Here is a 22,446-nt window from a genome sequence, read left to right on the forward strand (position 1 = left end):
AGGGGGTGTGATGGTGGAAGGAGAGGCCTCATTCTCCCCAAGTTAGGGAGGGCTATGCTCAGGGTGAGCCTCAGGGTACAGAGGGGAGGGAGAAGGCCAGCTGTTCTCTTTTCTACACTGTGCCAACCTAGCCTGACACCAAATTAATAGCATTCAAATGAGATGCAAAACATTATGCAAATCTAGAGGAGAAGGCTGCTCTCCCCGGGCCTTTGGGCTATTGGAAGGCCAACACCTTAAGCCCTTTCCTGGAGGACCCCACAAGCTCCCTTCAACTCCAACCTTCATCCCTTCAGCACCAGCTGGTGTGAAGATTCCAGTGAGACTGGAGTGACCCTCTCAAGGTCCTCTGATTCATGCGCCTCCCCTGGTCTCACCTTCCAAGCACTCAGGGCCTCTTCGATTCTGAAATGGTACAGAGGCAGCTATAGAACTTGGCCTAGCCTCCCTCTGGATGCCAGGATTCTGGATCCCCGCTCATTAGTAGTATATGCAAAATAGATGCAGGGGTTTTTTGCATCTGTTTAATTGTCCATTAAAACGGCCCCACGCCCGTCACCTCCACACAGGCCCGGGCTGCCTGTAAGCATCATGTGGTTCCCCATGCCTGGTAATTGCTGTGGTGTTGGTGGAGCTGTATTTGCATTTGATTGTCATTTAGCTTTCCATCTTTCTCCTTCAGTCAGACTCGGGATTGGGTTGCTGCAATTGATTATTCATTTTATTTTCAGTTCCTTGGTGGGTTTTCAAAGAGTTTGCTTTATTAGCGCCACAAACTTGAACCCTGGGACTTCCGTCACATGGAGGGGGAAGGCTTCCACCCACCCATCCCAGGGCTCCTACGTGAAAATAATCTAGCCAACATTGTGGATTTTAAGTCCTGTTCCCAGTCTCTCTGTCCCAGCACCTGCCTCATTTCTGCCCAGCCAGCAACATTAAACATTTATGGAGCTGTGGCGGATCAAAGGCCTTGGCTGGGGGTGATGGGCAGGCTGGAGGCCCTGGTTTAGAGATGGAAAGCAGCTCACAACAAACCACTTTATGCTGCTTTCTCCATCCATCCTGGGCTCTTGCTACAGCTGGTGTGGTCCTGCTCCCCGAGCGGGAGCAAATGCCCAGGCGCCAGGACTCCCCATTTACCAGGGTGGGGCCCTCCTCCTACCCCTAAACTCAAAGGGTTGACTTTGGGTACTCCAGGAAGTCTGGCTGGAGTGTAGTATCCCAGAATGTCCAAGATGTTGCCAGGTCTTGGAGCCCCCTCCGAGGAGTGGGTGGAGGTGAGCAGGCAACTCCGAGCCCCTGGGAATCTCTGCAGTCAGGTGGCAGTCTCTTGCCCTTGCTTCCCTAAAGCCCCCAAGCTCCCCTGTCTCCACAGAAGATGTAGCTCTGGTTTGAGAGTTATCTTGGAGGAGACTAATTTTCTTCTCCTCTCGCTCAGAAAGCAAGTGTCATCCATTTGAAGGCAGAGACTTCAGAATAAGTGACCAGTGCGCCTCTGATCCTGCAAATTGATGGCTGTTTGGAAGTGGCTTCTCCAGGGCATGCGCTGCTTGTCTGGCACTGTCTGGGCAGAGGCTGCAAGGGTCCTTGGGACCCGAGAGCCCCACTTCCCTCTCTCTGGCCCTCAGCCCTAACGCAGCCATTATAACTCAGACCTCCACCCTCCAACCTTCGGAGGTAGCCGTGAACCCTTCTCAGTTACTACCACTTGCTGTGGTGCTTGAAAACCCACCTTAATAATTCCAGATTCCCTTGTTTGGGTGCAGATATCTTTGTGACAGGATAAATCCTTCAGGATAGCCACCAAGGATGTGCTGCAGCTCAGATGACCACAACGTCTGGCCACTAGCCTACCCCCTCCTTCCTCTTATGTCTCTGCAAGGACCTGTCGCTCCACCAGAGCCAGCCTTCTCACTGACCCCAGACGAGCTCACATTTTCCACCGCTTTGTCTTCGCACACGCCACTCTCTCAACTTTGGATGTCCTCCCTCTTCCTCTCCACTGACTGGAACCTAAAACTTATTTAAGACTTATTTAAGCTTTCAGTGACCCCCCCCCCACTACCACAAGGAGCAATTGTTCCCTTTCTCCATTATCTCCACAGCACTCTTTGGCAGTCTTGGGCTTTAGACCCTCCTCCCTCACCACCCTACTCCCACTACTGCCGCATCATTTATTCAGAAACATTTATGAGGCACCTACTAGGTGCCAGGCACTGAGCTAGGTTGGGGATGAAGGAGACAGATATGTTCTGTGCCTTCGCAGAGTTGACAATGAATGGGGAAGACAGACAATTAAGTAATTACATAGACAAGGGTCATCTGGATGTGAAGAGTCAGGTGGAGGAGAGAATGGAAGAAATGGGACAAGGGAAGGGAGGCTTGCATGTCTCCAGGCTGCCACTTCCAAATGTGTATTTGACTTAAGTACATTATAAGCCGGCTGCATACAGCTGAATACCACCCCCCCAGGGCATCTTATTGTCCTCAATTTGTGGGTGATGCTGAGTTCTGGGCAGAATGGGTCTCTTGGAGGACATAGACAGGACACTTGACAAAAACTCTACTGCTTCCCAGTCTGGGCCAGTCTCCGCCTCAACCTAATTGGGAACCCATTGCACAGAGGCCACGTTGACCATCTTTAGGAGGGAGAGACAACCCAGGAGCATTATTCTTCCCATAATGCAGTACACACCCATCCTCTGAACTCAGGGCAGAGTGCTGCATTCTGGGACTTGTAGTCTCCATTGGACCCCCTCCTGAATGCCTACCTTAGTTCAGGCAATAGGGAAGGAGACAGGGCAAGTTCCTGGGTGGCTTCTTCTTGTGAGTACTGCCCAGCCCAGCTGCCAGGAGACAAGCCTGCCAACAGCCTCCAAAACCCCATGAATAATCCTGTCATACAAGGCTCATCCCTGGGTCATGATTCACCCTCATTTTCCCAAGCTACTAAGTCCAGAGGGGCCAGAAATCAAGGAGGAGGTCAGGAATACCTTTAAAGAGGAAAGGAGGACTTTCATGCCATTTGCCAGCATTTCCCCAAACTTCCCTCAGCCACAGAACCTTCTACCTCCCTCCTACGCTGACAACTCTTTTTCTCTCCTCTGCACCTTTCCTGGCTTCCTCTCCTCACCTCTGATCCTTTTGTCAACTCCCCACCTTCTGCCAATCTTCTGCTAATGTCCTCTTTTTTCTCAGCTTCTTGAAAAGACTGTCCAGCAATCCTCTCCCTCAGATAATTCCACAAGCCACCTACCTGCTGCCTGGCATTCTTTATGGTGGTGGTTCCATTCAAGGAGACTCCCCAGAGCCCACAGGAAGAGGATCTGGAGAGAATCTGATGAGCTGAGCTGGAAGGTAGTAAGGATCTGTGGAGGTAGTAAGGATCAAAAGACTCTCTGAGGAATGAGACTTAAGAGTAGAAGTCTTGCCACCTGCTTCCAGGATGAAGTCAGGAAGGGCACTGGACAAAGACTAGGGTCTGAAAGCTTTGGAGAAGAACCAAGTTCATGTGAAAAGCACTAATCAAAAAGCTGTCCTTCTCCCTGGGGGCCACAGGGAGTTCAGCCCTCCTCTTCCTCTACAGGGAATATCATCAGTCACATGGTCATGTCCCATTGTGTCCATTAAGGCTCTTCAAGTGAGCCTACCTATGGAGTCAGAAACTGCTAGGTCCAAACATCAGCCTCAGGGATGACAAAGCTATGACTGCCCTTTCTGTTGCCCTGTGACTCACTGGAGCGCCTGAGCCCAAGCAGAGCCATGGAAGTTTATTTTTCCATGTCCTTGAATGGTATAGCCTCCGTGGCTACTCCCCTGAGCCTCCTTCAAGTCTCCATCTAAAATAGCCTTAGGGAAATGCTTCCACCCTCCATGCTTGTCCCATTTGCTCCACCAGTTCCAGGAAAGTGGGTAGGGATAGGCATGAAGGGTTTGCTCTCACTGGCTGTCACTTTGGTTTCTCCGGTTCTGAGGGGGTGGGGGAGGAGGTGTGTTGCCAAAACTGGGGGTCCTGGAGATCCTGGGCTGCATGGGGACCCAGGTTACTACCTTCAGCTGCCCACAGGTTGGCCTAAGTTGCCTCCTGCGAAGAATGTCTTCCCAGGACGCGCGTACCACTGGCTTTTAACTATAATATCAGGATAATTAAGCTTTTCTGTGAGCACAGTTTGCTGCTGATGCAGCTGCCTGGAGCCCTGGCATTTATTGAGCGCAAAGTAATAATTTATTGTCCTTTGTACGCTCAAAAGCCATCTTCATTATCAGCCCAAGACGGAGCTGCCACAAGGGCACGCCGGCCTCGCCAGCTGCCTCACTGGAGAATGTCTTCCCAGGTCACTCTTTGTGCCCTCAGGTACCAGGATGGGGTGGAGTGGGGTGGAGAGGGGGTTGCTCTCTCGTGGAGAATCAGGTAAGGACCCCACCTCCTTGGCAGGCTGCTAATAAGGGAGAGGGTGGCAGGCTTGGCTGGGCGTGGGCAGCGCGGAAGGGAGGGGGCCGTGTGCCCACATTAGCAGGGCAGTTCTTCCCCAGAGCTGGCGGCGGCGCGGGAGCCTGGGCTCCCGCCTCTGGGTCTTCTGCGCCTTTGCTTGAGACTTTACGGTAAACCGCTCCTCCCGCGCCCCCGCCCCCAGCCCCGCGCGGCGCTCCCCGGCGCCGACGCCAGGCGCTGGCCGTGGTGCTGATTCTGTCAGGCGCTGGCGGCGGCGGCGGCGGCGGCGGCGGCGGCCCCGCTCCCTCTACCCGGCAGGACCCCGCTCCTGGCCCCCGCACCTACGCCCCGCCGAGCCCCCCGCTTCCCCGCCGTAGCTCCGACCCGGGGCGCGGCCGCAACCGGCACCATGCGCTCGGTAGCCCTGCTGCTCCTGCCCTCACTGCTGGCGCTCCTGGCTCACGGTAAGGGATCCCGGCGTCCGGCGGCAGGACGGGGGCGGGGGCGGGGTCCCGGGGGTGGGAAGAGAGGGCCGTACCGCCGCCCAGCTCCTTGCATCTGGCTGCCCAGCGCAAGCACCGCGCTCCGCCGGCTGCGCTGGCCCCCGCGCCGGCCGACCCGGGCGGGGCGCGGGCTCCAACCGGCGGGAAGCTGCCGCGGCTCCCGCCATTCGCGCCCGGCCAAGACCTCGCCTTTAATCATCTCCCCGGATCTAATGGGATTTCTCTGCTGCAATTCATCACGCCACCCCCTCCCCGCACACACTCACGCGCTCACCCGCGCGCTACCTCGCCACACTCTAGGCGTCTAGCAGCGCCCGGGCGAGTGCAGGAAGGGGGAGAGGGCAAGGGGCGGTGAGTCCGGATGGTCCCGCTGGCCGCCCGCCGTCCCGCCTCCCCTACTGCCCGCCAAACTTCGCTCGACTTTGCTGCCCGTACCGGGGCCCCTCGCGTCCTCACTGCGGAGGGACGGAGCGGGATGCGGCCGGACCCGGGGTTGGGACGTCGTTCACCTCCCTCGGCTTCGCGCTGCCACGCCGGAGTCGGAACCTAGAGTACAATTCCAGGGAGAAACTCGGGAGACCCGGGTCCCCATATTCAGCTACTCGCTCTGACGGGCCGCAGCAGCTGAGCTCCTGGGGTAGGGACTCTGCACCACCTCCCTCCCCAAAGTCCTTTCCTTGCGCTCTTCCCCTTGCACACTCCCAGAGCTCTTCCTCCCTCCGGGCCTGCCTTCCTGCTCAGCCCCCCGCCCACCCCACGGCCGCAGACTCCTCGCAGGAGGACCCGCACCCCACCCTGCTGCCCCCGGTCCTCCACTCACAGTCCGGTCTCCAACTTCATTGGTCCGGGGTCGAGGGAAGCTTGGCCATGAAGTGAGCAGCAAGGGAGTGCTGGGGAGAGGAAGAGGGCTCTGTGCCTCGGGGAAGGAAGGTCTCCAAGTCTCCACGGGACCTGCCACCCAGGCTCAAACAAGCATTCATCAAAGCTCCGGACTCCCAGGTCTTTCTTCCACAGCAGCCGGGTCGGCCGGTGGGTTCGCCGGGACCTTGCTTGGAAGTGGGACCCACCGTCCCTCAAAGTATATGGTTGGTAGCTTCTGATGTGGAATGGGGAGAAGGTGGGAGTTTCTAACCTCCTCGTTCGATCTTTTCAGGCCACGTCGGAGGTCAGGGGAGCGGGGCTGGGCCCACGCTGGGCCCCTGGACGGCAGTTTTCTGCGCTCTGCGTCCCCAGGGACGCGGAAGCTGCTGTCTGAGCCTCCGGCTCCCGTTGCACGCCGTCCGGTGTCCTCGCCCCGCCCCCTGGCTGCCCACGCCTGGTCCTCCCTTGATGCCTAGTCCTCTCTTGGTGCCCAGTACTCAGAACCTAATGTTCACGTTAGTGTGGGGGGGGCAAGGAGCCCACAAAACCCAACCCTGCTGCGGGCTGGGAGAGGAGGGGAGAAGCCTGCATCCTGGCCCACCCATCAGAGGATGTCCCTGGGAGTCCAGCACCCGTCTTGGGGTCTGGCCACGTCTTGCTCTGGATACCTCTCCTGGGGCTCAGTGCCTGTTTCTGAAGCCTCGTGTGTGGGTGTGTGGGTCTGAGTGTGAATGTGTGAATCAGGGCCCAGTGTGTCTGGAATAACAGGTCCAAGTATGTCTGCACGTCAGGAGGTCTGGATGTTGGGTGGAGGCTCAGCAGTGAGCCGGTGTGATGAGTGTGTAAGGCCACTAGTGTGTGGTGCAGCCTCTGTCGGAGAGCTCCCTGCAGGGCTGGAGTGAGACTGCGGGTCTCCAGGATGGCTGGTGTGGCTGAGAGTTGGGGGATCCCCACTGGGGGTGTGGGTGCAAGTGTTGGGAGGAATCTGTCCACTCTGTGGCCAAGAGTCCGTGTGCCCCCAGCCAGGGTCCCTCCCTGACCCCCCTGGACCTCTCCAATGCCCATGGGGCCACCTGCCCCAAGGGGTATATGGGGTAGGAGTTCACCTGCTGGGCAAGACCTTCATTTTCACTCCCCAAGGGAGAAGAGGAAGCAGCCCTGCAGTGCCAGGCATGAGGAAAGAGGACCTGAACCAGGGCAAGCCCTGGCATGCCCCTCATCTCAGTGGAGATTTGAGGTCCTAGTGGTTGGGGTACTGAGTTGTCTCATCAAGAGGCAGTGCATTTGGCCATCTTAGGGCTCCTGGGGGGCTCCAGCCATGAGAAGGCAGGCCTCGAGCAGTAAAGGCCTGGGGCTGTGAGAATTTGAAGCCCAGGTGGTACAGCACAAGGCCTTGTGGCCTTGAGACTGCCCCCCCCCCCAGCTTTGCTCACACATAGGCTGAGGGACACAGCTCTGGGCAGGCCATGAGATGCCCCTGGGAGCAGCCGCCCAGAAGTGGCTGAAAGGCCCCAGATGTCGGAGGCCTTGAAAGTGGGGGGAAGGGTGAAATCACCTTGGGCCTGGCTCAACCCCTATCCTGCCCCCTGCCCCGCAGTTGCAGGGTGGGGGAGGGTACTGCAAGATCGGTCTCTGGCTTGAGGGGCGCTGTGGGCCACCGTGATCCTCCCGACCAGAGGATAGTGCCCCAGCAATCCTACCACAGTGCGGCAGGAAAGCGGTTCGGGAGGGGTGGCATGTGCCTGGGCCTGCTGTGTCAGTTTAATGATTTGTAATGAGCAATTACCTTTAGTCATTCTCCTAATTTCTGAATATCAATAAAGTTAATTAAACTCTGCGTGTGTGAATGTGGCCTGGGGAGATTGTGAAGGTGGAAGTGGTACAGACTGAGGTGGGGTTGGGTCTCCCTGGGCAGAGGCAGCCTTCCTGGCCAGGTGACCTCGGACCCAATGCTTCCAGTCTCTAAACACTGACGAGAGTGTGTGGCGGGAAGACGGAGGGAAGGGACCACAAGCAGGGGCTGCTCACACTGCCAAGAACTAGGGAATGGTGTCTGGGAGGAGGAAGGAGAGAAGGAGGAGGGCTTGGCCTCCAGGAGTCCCAGTGCAGAAAGGGTTAACAAACCATGCTGCCTTAACCTTAAAATGGTAATTGCTGCTTCCTGCAGACTTAATGGGAGGTGCGGGATTCTAACAGTACGTTTCAGAGTCTGGGGGCTGCAGCGATGCCCAAGCCAGGTCCTGCTCTCTGCCCCGAAGCCTGGCACTTTGGGGTCAAAAAGTGGCTGCTGGGGCTAAGGCCCCATGGGAGGCAGTCTAGATTTCACTCAGAGCCCCAGAGGTAGACATGGTAGACAAGAGGTTCCCCTAGGCTTCTGAGGAGACTAGAGGACCCAGAACCTGCCATGAACTGGAAGGGAAGTCTGGGTTGGCTTCTTGCCCCTCATGGGTCTAAGCTCATCAGGCTTGGCAGGACTTGGCGCCCATCCCAGCCTCCTCAGCAGGGTGGCAGCTTAAAATGCCTTGGGGACAATGATGGGGAGTGAGGCGACACAGGGGCTGGGCTTAATTAGAAACTGGGCTTAATTAGAGCTTTCGCGCCCCTCCCACATTGGCTGCCTGAATGGTGGGAGGAATTCTGAATGTCGGCTTCCTTAGCCCCTCCCTCCACCCGGACGTAGGTGTCCAAGCCGTCCTGCCTGCCCCCACCCTCCTTGTCCCCATCCCTCCTAGCCCATTCAGGGCCACATGTGGGTGTGCTGGCTGGTCTCCGCTCAGGGATGTTGCGCCCCCGCCTGGGCAGAAGGGTCAGAGCTGGGTACCCCACCCCCCCAAACAAGAAAGATGTGAAAAAAGGCCTATGGGTAGGGGTTACTTTAGTGAAGGAACCTCTCAGCCCTGATGGTTAAGAGCCCAGGCCCCCTGGGTGCCCTAAGGCGTGCCTCTGCCCTCTCGGAGTCTCCACTTTCTGGAGCGTTCAATGTAAAGTTGCACCAAGCTGATGGTTGCCAAGCCTGGGAGCACATCAGGACCTCCAAGGGCTTGTCAAGTCATGCAGATTTCTGGGTCCCCAGCTTCCTGGCCTGCTCTGAGGGAGAAAGAGCCAAGATCTAAATGTAAGCGTCTGGGGAGGGGGGGAGACAATGCTGCTAGCCATGGTGAGCAGCTGGGAGGTGAGGGAAAGGTACCAGGGGGTCTTCAAGGCCCCTTCCAGACTAATTCCAGCAGGAAGCACTAGGTCCAGGAAGCCCACTCACCCAGCCAGGCCAATCAATCTACCAAACCATCCATGTTCTCAACAGCTTCTGGGCTCTTACCGTTCCTTCTGCCTGAAATTCTTTTCCCCTCCTGGGCCAGTCTCACTCCATCTCATGCTCTGGGTCTTGCCCTGGTTGGCACTTCCTGCAATTCTTCAGCATGCATTTGTGGTTCTTCAGGGGAAGCCTCGCCTGACCTCCAGCTTGGGTCAGGGGACTCTCAGCCTCCCACCATCCCCTGCTTTCTCTCATCAAGGTACCCATCTTATTGGGTCACAAGTGCCTGGCTGCTTGACACTTCTCTCCAAAGAGCAAGACTGAACTCAGAAAGGAGCCAACCAAGTCTGTTTTGCTCAACCCCTCTCTCTTGGGGCAGTTCCAGAATTCCTATTTGGAAGAAGTTCAGGGTCAGAAAGGAGAGGTCGGTGCATGGCAGCTGAGCCTGTGCCTTGAGGCTGAGTTTGCGTAGCAAGCACACTATTTTTACATAGATTGTATGTTAGGATTTTTTCCTTTTCCTAAGAGTTGGCCAATTATCCCCACTGTAAATTACAGCCTTGACTTAGTTTTTTCGTTCCACAAATTATGCTGTCACGTCGTCAGCCTGAGGTGGCTTGAGGGTGGGATGCTGATGGCCATTCTGAGAAAGCTAAAGCCTCTCTCCAGCCACCCCTTAACACTGCTGGTGTCCCCAGTGGCACAGAGCCTAGCACATGACAGGCATTAAATACATGTTGAATAACTTCATGAGAGTTGCACAGGTAGGCAGTGGTGGAGGTAAGCCCGGAGCCCAGTCTTCTTGCCTCCCTCCCACAGCACCTGCCTACCGCCTCTGCCGGCTGAGAGAGGTGCCCTGTATGAAACTAAGGACTGATGTAAGGGAGGGGCAACCCCATGTCATCTGGCTTCTCACCATAGCTCCCTCATCCATCTCAGCTTCAGACATCCTCACAAAGTTCGGAGGGACCAACATGAAACCTCGGGAGCAGCTCTGAGCCTAGCATGCCCTTGAATGGGAAAGTGGGGGCCTGGGAGTCATCCAAGATCACAATAATTCATGTCCACAAAGCTTTCACATCTCCTGAAAGAACAGTCCCTGGAGTACCTGTATTCACAATTCACTCATTCATTCCACAGACATGTACTGAAGTGTGAGGCCTGGTCCAGAACCCTCAGACTAAGGTTTTCACATGCTTTTTCTACTTAATACAAGAGACTAGGGGCGCCTGGGTGGCTCAGTCTGTTAAACGTCTGCCTTTGGCTCAGGTCATGATCCCGGGGTCTTGGGATCCATCCCCGCATCGGGCTCCCTGCTCTGCAGGAAGCCTGCTTCTCCCTCTCCCACTCCCCCTGCTTGTGTTCCTTCTCTTGCTGTGTCTCTCTCTCTGTCAAATAAATAAATAAAATCTTTAAAAAAGAGAGAGAGAAAGAGAGAGACTAGTTATTCCCACGTTACAGATGGGAAAACTGAGTTTCAGAGAGATTAAGTCACTGACCCTGGGCTTCACAGCCAATAAATAGCCAGGCTACTCCAAAGTGCCTGCCTGTTTTGCAAAACCTGGCTGCAGGCAGCACTGTGTCCACTCCCCCAGCCAGAGGCAAAGCTTTAGTACAAGCACATGGGAACCCAGGCGACTATCAGTCATCATCATCACCATAATAACAACAAAAACAATACTAGCAAACGTTTATTAGGCACCAACTATGTGCCAGGCACTGTACTAAGTGCTTTCCATACCTTAGCTCATTTAGCCCTCACACCATCTCTAGACAGAAGTTACTACCTGCATTTTATAGGCCACGTTCAAGCGCATGTTGTCACATAGACCCATAAATGGTGCCTAATTTTCTTCTTGCACATTTCTGATGACAGTGGCTTAGCTTTCTGATGTCTGCCCTTAGTCCTTGCTGCTGTAGATTAGGGACATTTTACCTTGCTCAGTTCTTAGTGGCAACAAATAAAACATTCTTTCTGACACTTGGAGACCAGGACAGAGCACAAGGCTGGGAGTCAAGTGGATCTTGGTCTTGGGGGCCTCAGTGAATGAGAAGACCAGTCAATCCTGTCTTGGCCTCTGGGCTGCCCCAGCCTACCCCTTCAGCACCCCCGCCAGGCAGGAAAGCCCAAACTTGCCCGAAGCTCAGCTCAGCTCCTAGACAGGGGCCAGGCGCCAAGCCTGCCCCAGCTTCCCTCCACCTGCCTAACTGCCACCCGGCTGCCAGCCGGGGGACGGGAGATCGATGCCGCAGCCACCAGCAGTGTTGTTGGCCATTGATTGTTGCGATTTCTCGGCGGGCTCTGGAGCAAACAAACCTGCCGCTTCTCCAACAGCAACCTGGGTCTCCAACTGCAGAGTCTGCAGCCTCGCTGGCAGGCAGGCTGGCAGGAAGGGGGGACGGGGGAGGTCCTGGCTGAGCCCAGCAGTGACAAGGGACTCTGCCAGGAGATGAGAAGAAACTGATTGGTCATGGGAAGGGGGGCAATGGAGAGACTGGGTGAAGATGCTAGGGTGAACCCCAGACCCCGCGCATGCCTTGTTTGGGCCAACCTCTACCTTTTTGCTCGGCCATTTTTCCATTCCTGGAATGCCATCCTGTGTCCCTCCGCTTACTTCAGTTCTCCCACCCTCTCTTTTCCTGATCAGCCAAACCAGAGGGCTATCCTCTAAAAGCTAAATACCTCCCATTAGGAACTCAGCCTGACAATCCTTCTTCCACCCATCCATTCTCCATTCAAGAACCTCTATTCAACCCCTATCAGGTGCTTTGATAGGTAGGAATACAACATAATTATCACCCAAAAGGGACCCAGTTTGGAGGGGGAGCTGCCTTCTTAATAAGCTCAGCTGTGACTACCTTCCCAGTTAGACCTGGATCCTCTGATTTTAATTAAATGAGATACAAATGAGATGCCAAACAGCACCTATGTGATCCAACCACTTGCCTTCAAAAGCACAGGAGATTCCTAGCCAGGGACTGCTCTGGGTCAGTTTCTTGTCTGAAGCTAGAGGGCTCACCTTTTGTGTCTTTGAAGGTCCATTAAGTCTCTGGGACCCCTGGGCCAGGCCATGATGGTGCCCTCCATCACAACTCTTCCCATCTTTGCTGGGACTGGGTGTCCCCCAACCCCCAAACACAGCAGTTGCAGGGCCCCTCCTGGCAACAAGTCACCTCCATGCTGCAGAATGCAAGCAGGGGGTCTCTTCCCTCCCCCAGCCCCCCTCCCCTCCCCCAGCTCCTGCAGTCTCCAGGGTCTCAGCCAGAATCCTGACACCCTGGCATCAACCTCAGCATCTTCTTTGGTCTCCCCGTCCTTCCCTCCCCACGGGCTCCTCTCTCTACCCTCAGGACCCTCCTTCCAGCTGGTCATTGGGCTGGAAGGACAGAACTGGAGAGCCCCTATGAAAAGTGCCTGAACCACTGAGCACCCCCTCCACACAGATGCTCATTTGCATGCTGTTTTACCCCCCTTTGCATGCTTGCTCCTTATTAAAGGCACAGAAGCAGACCCTGCCTCTCCCCCACTCCTAGACCAGATCCCTCCACCCCAGCCCCGATTGCTTCTCCCTCCCTCCCTCCCAGCCCAGCAGCTGAGCACCAGCTCCTTTGTCCCCCAAGCAGCCACCTGCTGAGTGTCTGGCCTGGGTCCCATCAAGCCAGCAGGTGCCTAGGGAGTCCCAGAGCCTGGGAGGGGGGTTATCAGGCACTGTGAAGAACCAACTTGTGCCTCAGGGAGGAGGGGGCATCCCCTAAGGAAGAACAGAAGAATGCTCGTCAGCAAACCAGGACCCCCAGGATTTAAACCCAGTACTGGCTCTTGCTGGCTGAGTGAGCTTGTGCAATTTGTGTCACTTTCCTGTGCCTCAGTTTTCTTAGGGGTTCATGGTGTCTGCCCACCTCTTTCATTGAACAGCATCGAGATCAAAGGAAATCAGAGGGGGTGGTGATGGAAGGAAACCAAAAGCCCCACTTGGGATGGTGGTCCTCCAGTAGCCAGAGCTGTCCAGCACCAGGAGGGGCTGATTTTCAATTGTCGGTGGAGGAGCCCAGTGCTGGACTGTTGAGGCAGGGATGGGGAGTGAGCAGCAGCTGGTCCAGGTCTGACCAGAAAGGTGAGACTAGCAGTACAGAGGGATGAAGGTTGGATTCAGGGTGCTTCTAAGAGCCTTTGACCTTTGCTTGCTGCTCTGATGGACACTGTCTTAGACATCATTTACATCTAGCAAGGGGATGTGTTAGTGATTTGAAACATCTGGTCCGGCAGCTGGCAGGCCCCCTCCTACATGAGGCCCTATTTTCTGGCTGGTTAGAGAAAATGGGGGAAAGAAAGTCGCCTTCTTTTGAGGACAGAAAAGCCTCTGGCATCTCCAGGCAAAGGGGTGAAAGTGGGATGAAACAAGGCATGCCTGAGAAAAGTCATTAGTATATATATTTATCCAGCCTCCCCTTGCTCCCCTTCCCTCATTTCCCATTCAGTCCTTGCTCATCCCCTGGTAGAGCCCTAGTCCTGCCCTGCTTGGGTCCAGCCACTGCCATCCCATCCCCCTCTTGGCTTACCAGCCGGGCCAGGAAGAAACCTGCTGCTTAGGTTGAGGTGGTGCTCCTGAGACTCTAGCCACCTGCGTGGTACCCTGAGTCTGCTCTCTGTTGCACCCGTATCCCTGATGCTGCCCACTGGCCCTTCCCGACCCTGGGCCTCAAGCAGATGAGACTGGAGGGGACAGGGAAGGAAGACTTAGCCCTCTCAACTCAAAGCGACCACACATCCAACCTCCTCGGATGTCAAAGCAAGGTTGGGACACGAGAGAAGGCTGAAGTGTTGGGGGCTGAGCAGCTGGGTCTCTCTGGTATTCCTGAGGGTCCTGGGAAGAAAAAGCCCCAGATGTGCAAAGAGCGCTGTCTGTCTGCATCTCTACCTGGCTTGTCCATCTTTCCCTGGGTGTCCATGTCCGTATGTCCCTGCATATCTGGGTGCTTCTATCCCTGCACCCTGGGACTATGGTCCTGGGTGTTGGCACAGCAGGCCCCTGCTGAGGCTGGTGTCTCCCCCTCCCTGGAGCCCCCTCCATTCTTTTCCTCCCCAACCTTGGGCTCCACTGACCCCTCAAGGAGACTTGTAGCTGGAGCTGCTGCTGCTATTTTTAGCAGCTCTGCACCCCTCCCCTCCCCCACTCAGGCTTGCTGGGGAAGTGGGGAGGACAGGCAGAGCCTGGGGAGCCTCACAGTCTGGAATGCTGGGTGGGTAAGGCCCTCTCCCCCAGTCCTACAAGGCTGTGGAGGCAAGGGGGGCGTGGGCTTGTCCATAGGTGCAGGGTCCATACCCTGGGGCAGATTAGGCTCCATCTCACTTGCCTAGGGCTGGGAGAAGGTCCCAGGCTGTTCTCTCCCTCCCTTCTCCCCAGGTTCCTAAGAGCAGAGCCCAGGTCTCTAGTGACTCTTCCCTAAGTTGTTCGGAAGTAGGCCGGAGCTCCTAGGTCTTCCCCTGTAGAAGCTGGAGAGTCAGAGAGGGACTCAAAGTGTCAGAAAGTTCAGTGTAGGGATCACACCTAGATGAGATGACCTCCCCCCTACCCGTACCTCTGGTATTGCCCTGGCACTTCTCAAAGAGGTTTCAGCCCCAGACTCTTAGGGCTCCTGGGTCTCATTCCACCACTGCCCCAGCTGCTCTGGAAACTGGCACCATCTGGAAAGGGCCTGGATACAGAGGTCCAAAAGGCATGAACTAGAGGACCGAGCAGGGAGGCAGCCCCAACTTCCTCGGAGTGGGTGCCTGCCTCTGGGTTCTGGATGCCCTTGCTTTCTGAGGACCTTTGCTCCTCTAGCTGTCTTCTTTATTTTTTTTTAAGATTTTTATTTATTTATTTAACAAAGAGATAGAGAGCACAGGTAGGCAGAGCAGCAGGCAGAGGGAGAAGGAGAAGCAGGCTCTCCGCTGAGCAGGGAGCGTGATGTGGGGCTTGATCCCAGGACCCTGGGATCATGACCTGAGCCGAAGGCAGACGCTTAACCAACTGAGCCACCCAGGTGCCCCTCTAGCTGTCTTCTGTCTGTCTCTTGAGCTTAGCAGGGCAGGGATAACCCTAGGTCAGCTTCTGGGGCCCAGCTAGACCACTTCCCACTGCTGTCTAGTTCTCTAACTGTGGGGTGGGGCAGATTAATCAGGCAGTGCAGGTGAATAGGTCAGCAAAGCCTAGCACACCATAGGTGCTCAAAAATACTCAATCCTCCCCGGGTTCTTTTCTCACCCTTCCATCCCCCACCTCCCAGCTTGTCCCCCCCAAATGTACATGCATGCACATATACATACATAACACATGCACATACATACTCGCACACATGTACACGCATACACACAGCCAAGCCTTCAAGTGCTCAGCAAATACTGACCAACAGAGAGAGGTGAGGAGACTGGGATCCAGTGCCATACAGAAGGTAAGTCAAAAGAGCACAGTGCCCCACGCTGCCAGCCCCCCGCCCCGACCTTTACTACCACCCAAGAGGCTCCATCAGCTCCTGAGCTTGGGCACCACCTATAAAGGCGGGGCTGTGACTCTCCACCCAACCCACCCAAAGACTCTAAAAAGTCCAAGTACTGTATAAAAAACCAGACAGGTCCAGAGAAGGCAAGACAAGCTCAAGGTCACAGAGCCTGTCAGTGGAGAGAGCCACCTTCATGCTGGAGTCAGGGTTCTGACAAACCCTCACCAGGCTCCCCAGCTTCACAGCTAAGAACAGATACTCTAGTGATTTCCTGCGGAGAGAGTGGTCAGAGCATACATCAGCATTAAGGACCAGGGCAGCCCAGGGGTCTGGGTTCAGTGCCCCTCCATCCCTAGCCAACTCTCCCAGTCCATCTCCTCTCAGATGCAGCTGACAAAAGCAACCACAGGGCAAAAATCACAAGGTCCAGGACACGACATTGGCTTTTGTGCACAGAACAAGCCTCCTCATCTGACTTCAAGGCCCTAGAATCTTAGGGCTACCGTGCTGTTAATTCAGCTCTGCAGCAAACACAGGCCCTGGGAGCAACCTAACTGGTGTTGGCTTTTGAACTTCAGGGAAGGGGCAGCAGCCCAGAGATGCTGGTCTGGGACTCAGGAAGGTATCTGCTCTGGGGCCCTGACACCCTAATGCCCTGTCTTGCTGGGCTTGGTGGCCGGGAGGAACTGTCCAGGGTACGTACCTGGAGTGAGGCTGGGGCAGAGGATGGAGGGGTGGTTGCTCCTCCCTAGATCAACTCCTGTTCCCGGACTTCACCACTGGGCTGGGCTGAGCTGGCCCTGGTACAGGCTCCAGGGAGAATGCAGTCCCTGCCTTCACAGCTTTCCTCGTCCCAACTAACATCCCAAGGTTTTTCATTCAGAGAAATACGTCCCTGCTGCTGACAAGGTGGTGATTGGAGCATTAGTGCTGGGGGAGGGCTGACCGGAGCACCCAGCTCAGGGCCAAGTCCCTCCGCTTGCCCTGGCCACACTACTTGGCATAATTGGGGTGGAGTATGGCAGATTGATGAGTTCACAGGCTGGTGAGAGAGGTGATGCCAAAGGGACCCCCACTGCTCCTCCCACTCCTCCAGTCTGCCCCAGGGGTGAGGGTCAATTCTACTGCCCCCACTCCAAGGCCACCCCCATCCTTTCCCCTGGGGACCCCAGTTCGGTGCCACTTGCCCAGCCCAAGGAACTGAGGGGAGGCAGGGCTAGGGCCCCTGTGTCCCCAGGGCCAGCAGGCAGGCAGGAGAGGGGAGCACAAGGCTGCAGGAGAAGGGGGAGCATGCAGCAGGTGACGCTGTAGCAGAGGCCTCATTAATCACCTCTCCAGCCCCCAGCTCTGCAGTGGCGAGACCATATTAGATTTTAAATTGGAAAGCAGAGAATATGGCAGTTAGCTGGGAGCTTCCTCTACCCTGGGCCCCTTAGTCAGAGCCTCAAGGGACGGAGGGTGCAGTGGGGAGAAGAGAGCTGGCCCCACCGCAGTCCAGAGCCCTGTCCCCCACACACCCCCACCCCTCCAGCCCCTCAGCCCATGTACCCAGAGCCTGAGGGGCTGTCCAGGCCACCTGGAAAGAGTCAGGTTGGGGTCCAAGAAGGGGGCAGAGTGAAAAGGAGGGAGCATAGCACCCACCTTGGGGAAAAGTGCATCCCTTCTGGGAGCTAGTGCCTTTTTGGGCTTGAGGACTGTAGGAAGCCCTGTTCCAGGGTGAGCCATCCATGGACAAGGACAAATAGTAATGACTCTAGCCCATGCATGTGTTTGGACCCGCGTGCACTCGCTCATGTACACCCACAGATCCGCATCTTCATACATGCGTATACAAGCAGCAACTCAGTGTGGTAGAAATTTCGAGCGCAGGCTGGGGCACAGGCAGACCCAGTTTAAACCCCTTATTTGCCACTTTCTTCCACTATGAACTAGGATGATTCACTTTGCTTCTCATTCCTTCATATGTAAAGTGGAAGATATTGATTCCAAGGCTGCTGCTCTGGGTGGAAGACGGCTCTCTAGGAGGTCCACGCCTGTCCATAGAGGGTGTTCAATAACTCTGGGTGCCGTGCCATGGCCTCAAGGTCAGGCAGCTGCTCTGGCACTGCTCAAGGAGCCCTGGGGAGGGCAGGCCAGGCTCCCTGTCCCCTGTGCTCCTGACCGGGCAGTGAGGGTGCAGCAAGTCAACAAAGCACAGCAGACGTTGTCATGGGACATTCACATACCCTGGTCCCATTCTGGGCCAAATCCCCGGAGGCCAAGCATTCCTGCCTGTCCACCACCCACAAAGTCCTCCTAAACCGGCTCTGCTCGAACTCCCAAAGTAGCCCAACAAACACCCCACCCCTCAGAACACCAGTGCTCAGCCAAGGTTGGGAAGCCAATATCAGCCATCGGTGGGCGGTACTCATCCTTCCCTCACCTGAGGGGTGAGTGGTGATAGGCCCAGCTCTCAAAAGGCCTTTATGGAAAGTCTGAAGAAGTCCCAGGGCTCCTTGTCATTTCTCCCTGCCCAACCCCAGTCTCCAGTTTTCCAGGTTCAAAGGAGGGGAGCAGATACTGCCACGCCATCTTAATTCTTCTCCGGGACCCCGGCTCTAGGCTCTTCCCTTCTGAGAGGCGGTGAATACTACGGGAGGTGAGGTCAGGTATGAGCTACACTTCCCTTATGGTAGCACTAACCACATGTGGCTATTTCAATGTAAGTTCATTAACATGAAATACAATTTAAAATTCAGTTTCTCAGTCTCCAAAACCACATTTCAAGCTCTCAATAACCATGTGTGGCTACTGGCTACCATATCGGACACGCAGATATCAAGTGTTCCCCTCACCACAAAAAGTTCTGTTAGATAGCACTGCTCCAGGGCTGGACCACCCCTGGGTTTGAATCTGATACATTCAAATTAGTCATCTTGGGATGACTGGGTCATCTGGGTCTCAGTTTCTCCATCTATAAAATGGAATAATGAAAGTTCGCATCTCATAGAGTTATTGTGGGAATTGAACAAGTTAATTCTGGTAAAGCACTTCGAATGGTGCCGGGCATGTGAAAAATTCTCAGTCAACAGTATAGCGTTCCGTATTTTTATTCACTAGGTCCTTTGTGGCTTGCTGGATCCTGGGAGTGGGGCCCTCGGATACTTTTCCCATTTTACTGGTGGGGAAATGGAGATTCGGGTTTGGAAAGTTATTTGTGCAGAACCCAGCCGGTTAGGGGCTAGACCAGGACCAGGTGGGCTGACTCCTGGCTGGTGGCCTCTACTTATCCCCACACCTGCTCTCTCCATCTAGCAAGAAGACCCCAACCCTGAGATGCCAAAGCCCAGGGTTATCCACCACCCCAACCCAGGACGGTGGGAGACAAATCTGCCCCCTGGCAGTTTAGGAAGTAGTGAACTCTCTGTCCCCAGAGGTACGCCTACAGATGGTACACAGCCCCAGAAGGTTCAGAGAGTTTATTTTTCAGAGCAGTTGGTCAAGATGCTCTCTGAGCCCCGACATCCTGAGTCCCAGCCCTGCCCCAAGTTTGCTGTGTGACCTGGGAAAGCCCTCTGGACTCAGTTTCCTCCTGTATAAATGAGGGAGGGCTCAGATTCTGAGGATCAGTGATTTCCTTGCCTGGAGCCTGACCAAGAGGAGGTGCTCCCATTCATATCTGCACTCCAGATTTGACTGGACTGCCAGGGGTTGACCAAGAAAAGGTAGTCAAACGGTATGATGGGGAAGGTGGTCAGTGACAGAAAAAGAGGGTAGTCTGGGACTGGGTGACCCACTAGCTTGTGCCGGCAGACGCTCTTCATCAATTGCCAATTGGGGCTGTGCTGGGGAACTGCCAAGGGCTGGCTGCCCATCTTTTCCCTGTAGGACCCACCCCTGCCCGCCTCTGCCCTCCCCTGCCCACCCCTGCTGGACAAGGGCCAGGCACTTTGGGGAGAAGGGAGCCTTCCAAGTGTGCAGACAGGCAGAATCCTTGAGCCCACCCTTCACTGTGCCAAGCACCAGGGGTCAGCATTTGTAGGCAGAACCGTGGGAAGAGAGGGGCCTCGTGCTGGACCCTTGCCCACAGACACAAGCTGTACATGTGTTGGGGGCCCACCAGGGAGTGCCCCCAGGAGGTGGGAGGTGGGAGTGATTGTCATCCACTGGGCCAGCAGTAATGGCTCCCCAGAAGGGGGATAGGAGCTGGGCCTAGCAGGATGGCGAAGGTTTGAAGAGACAAAGGTAGGGCGAGCAAATGGGGCAGAGGGAGGAAGGCACCCGTTCTAGCAGGAAAGTTCCCTTTGAGTGTATCTCTGCGCCTGCTCCAACCACTGCCCCCATAGGACACCACCGGGACTTCCTTCCGCATCACCCCAAGCCGCAGGGCTCTCAGGACAAGTGCCCTAGGATAGTGGAGCCAGGTTGCGGGGGAGACAGTCGGGAGGCCCCAGTGAGAGCAGAGGACAGAGCTGAGCTAGGGAGCTGTCCAGCTCGGGCTTCCAGTCCCAGGCTTGCCACTCATTAGCCGTGAGCCCGTGGATACGTTACTTAACCATCCTGGACCTGGGTGTCTTCATCTCTGGGGATAATGACGCAAACCTCCTTAGAGGAAGGGGAGGGTAAGAGTGGCATGTGAAGGTACTGGGTGCATGGTGGGTACACAGTAAGCACTGAATAATGGCAGCTGTTACCTGGCCCAGCTGCCTGGCTCCAGACCACAGGAGGGAGAATGTGTCCATTCAGGCTCTGCCATATCTTCTGGGTGACCTTGGAGCAGCCACACTCCAGCTCTGGGCCTCAGTTTCCCCATTTGTCATATGGGGCTTATACTGCCTTTCCTGTTAATACAAGTAGTCAGATAGCAGCAAACCTACCTCAGATGCAGGGATACTGGCTGTAATTACTACAGTAGCACATGGAATCAGAAGCCTCTAGAACTGGACCTATGCAGCCCTGCTAGCCTCTAGCTGGGGCCTCTTATTTCAGGGGGCAGGCCTGGGCCCAGCAGTACTGTCACTATGGAGACCAGGCTCCAGCTCTGGAGGGCCCAGGCGCTCTCACTCCCAGGACCTCTCTTCCCTCCCATGGGTTCTGGGATAATGAGGGACTGCAGGGGCCAGGCCCTCACTAATCCCCTATTAAAAGTTGAAAGGGACCAGGGAACCTCCAGAATAAACTCATTAACTTTTATGGGATAATAAATGTATCCCATTAAATTCTCATTCTTACGCTGGGCCAGCTTACCCTCCAGAACCCAGAAGGGTAGGCTCCCTTCCCACAGTATCCCCAAGCGCCCCCCTATACCCACCTGCTGTCATGCCCCCCCCTCCACAACCCCAGCTGAGAGCTGGTGCTACCACAAGGTAGGGATCAAGGCTGACCTCATCTCAGAACTCTGGGCACCCCTTCCCTGTGCCGGCTGTGGCTTCCTCCCTGGGAGGCCAGCAACTGTGGCCCTCTGCAGGAACTATCAGAGGGACAGGGGCCCCTTCTGCCCTTGCAGAGGATGGGGTGGGGCCGGCAGATATGAGCAGAGGCCTGTCTCTAAACGGCCCTCACCAAACCCAGATGTCCCCACTCCACAGAGGGAGAAACAGAGGCCCAAGTGGGCCAGCCCTTGCCCAAGTCACAGAGCCAGTGAGGCATCGATTTGGGATTGGAACCTGAGGTTTTCTGGCTGGCTGGTGCAGAAAGATTTGCAGAAACAATAGCACCAAATGGGGCGGTCCAGCTGGCCTTGAGGTGGCATCTGGAGTCTGTTCCCGGTGGTGCAGCAGGTCCCCCAGGCAAGGCCACTGCATTGTGACCCCAATCCTTCATCACTGCCTCCACAAACCAATTCCAGCTCCACAGCCCCCCAGCACTGTAAGCCCTCGGCAGCCTCCTGGGCCTCAGCGAGCCTCAGTTTCCCCATCTATAAGACAAGGCCGATAACACCTTCCTAGTTGGATGCTATGAAGAAAAGTCCACAGTCGTTCTAGCTTCCCCTAAGCAGAGGCTAGACAACCCCCCACCCCCACCCCATCCAATCCCGGGCTGTCAGGGGTGGAGCACCGGACTCCCATCTCTCCCCCACGAAGCTGGGCCCTGGGGAGCAGGGGGCAGGGCAGGTGGCCTTGCCTGGGAGGCCCAGTCTGGGCCTGGCGGGGGAGTGGCCTCCAATCCCAAGAGGGGCCACGGTGGGGGGGAGGGGGGCGGCGCGGGCCGGGAGGCGGGAGCGGGAGAGAATCCACCGGGGAGGCATCCTGAATGGCTCATTAGTGCCGATGAAAGCCTTTTTTCATTTCATCTAAATACTTTAAACAGGGCTCCCTCCGATGTGTATTTGCATAGCTTAAGAGCTAATGCGGGGGGAGGGCCCAGGCGGCGGCAGGGCCACGCCGGGCCGGGGGCGGGGGGGGGGGGGCTGCGGGGGAGCTCCGGGGCTCCTCCGCGGTGGGGATGGCGGTGGCGGGGAGGAGAGGGGTGTTTCCCGGCCCCAGCCCTCTTAAAGGAAGAAGCCCCGGGGCCTGCGTCCCTCCTGGAGGAGAGGAGAGAGGCGCAGCCCCGGGAGTGCATTCCTGCCTTCTGGCAGCAGGCAGATTGGACAGGTGGGGATCGTGGGGGACCTGTCCACCTCCTACACGCAGGCCTTAGAGGTAGCTGCCCTTTGCGGGCCGGGGGCAGTAATATCCTCGCTTAACAGATGAGGATGCGGACACGCTCGGGGTCACACACACTGCCACCCACCAGGGAACACGATCCCTCAGACAGCAGAGGCCTGGTCCGGGGCAGTTCTCTTCCCACCCCAGGCCTGCCTCAGTGTTGCCCTGACAGGGGTGGGTGGGTGCTGCCAGGCCCCCACCCTGTGGTCTCTCCCTCAGTGCTTCCCTCGAAACTACAATTTAGAGCAAGCAGCAAACGTCTCCTCAAACCCCTCCAAAGTGCCCATT

General features: G+C 56.1%; 1 long non-coding RNA gene across 2 annotated transcripts in view; it reads right to left on the bottom strand.

Annotated features, from left to right (window-relative positions):
- The window catches only part of LOC141370397 (uncharacterized), a 65,441-nt gene that overhangs the window by 12,769 nt on the left and 30,226 nt on the right, over window positions 1-22,446 (bottom strand). Inside the window, exon 3 of one of the 2 annotated variants that reach the window (XR_012374409.1) lies at window positions 10,736-11,489. The exons of the other annotated variant lie outside the window; for it this stretch is intronic. This is a non-coding gene — a long non-coding RNA (uncharacterized lncRNA). Of the gene's footprint in view, window positions 1-10,735; window positions 11,490-22,446 lie in introns of those variants that run through there. 2 annotated transcript variants of the gene reach the window in all.

This window comes from Callorhinus ursinus, unplaced genomic scaffold, assembly GCF_003265705.2.
Source record: "Callorhinus ursinus isolate GAN/ISIS: 27379988/994484 unplaced genomic scaffold, GSC_fseal_2.0 scaffold34, whole genome shotgun sequence".
Lineage (NCBI taxonomy): Eukaryota > Metazoa > Chordata > Mammalia > Carnivora > Otariidae > Callorhinus > Callorhinus ursinus.